This window comes from Chaetura pelagica, unplaced genomic scaffold (assembly GCF_000747805.2).
Source record: "Chaetura pelagica isolate M959 unplaced genomic scaffold, ChaPel_1.0 scaffold166, whole genome shotgun sequence".
Classification (NCBI taxonomy): Eukaryota; Metazoa; Chordata; class Aves; order Apodiformes; family Apodidae; genus Chaetura; species Chaetura pelagica.
Window position 1 is genome coordinate 1,763,948 of NW_009953758.1, and position 731 is coordinate 1,764,678.

The window sequence follows — 731 nt, forward strand, 5'->3', positions numbered from 1 at the left end:
AAATCTTTCGCAGCTCGTGATGTGAAACACAAAATTAACGCCCAGCCCGGTCTAGGAGCGAAAACAAGGAAGAAGGGGAGGGGAGAGGGAAGGCGGACGAAAAAGGGAAGGGTAAAAAAAGAGCGAGAGACCATTAAAAACAGAGAAAAAAAGCCCCAGAAAAGGGAACGTCACATCCCCTTGACCCTCCAATCACCTCGGGGTCCCATTTGATTGGAAGGCGGCAAAGGCTTTAATCTCAGACTAATTCAGCTGCTTTTGAAGTGAGTTTCTCTGCCAGATCCCGGGCTGGATGGGCAGCGGCTCGCATCACAGCTGAGCGGCGGAGGCGAGCGCTCCGCGCCGCGCTGGGGGAGCCGAGAGCGGCCGAGAGGGACAGCGGCTCGCACTCGCAGCCCCCACCCCCTCCCCCAACATAGCCCAAGGATTACTCGGGTTTTTTTTCCTCCTCTTTCTCTCCTGCCAGCTCCCCCTTTCCCTCCCCCTCTCCACCCACGCCCTCCCCGCCAGAGCGAGCCACGGGACATTTTATGTTTGTTTTCCTGCTCGGGGGGCGTGTGGCTTTTTTCCCTCCTCACCCGCAGAAAGCGAACGAGCGTTTCCGAGTGCGAGCGGCGCCACTTGCCCCAGTTTTCATGCGAGGTTTTGGGTCATGATCACATCGCCCTCGCTTTCTGCTATAAGAAGTAGTAAGCGCAGCAGCAGTCTCAGGAGGCTTTAAGCAGGTGCAC

The 731-nt window shown here is 57.0% G+C and overlaps 1 protein-coding gene across 1 annotated transcript in view; it reads left to right on the forward strand.

Moving 5' to 3' along the window:
* LOC104391493 (zinc finger protein 503-like) overlaps nucleotides 1-731 on the forward strand; it is a 9,120-nt gene that overhangs the window by 4,933 nt on the left and 3,456 nt on the right. The gene's annotated exons all lie outside the window — the stretch shown is intronic.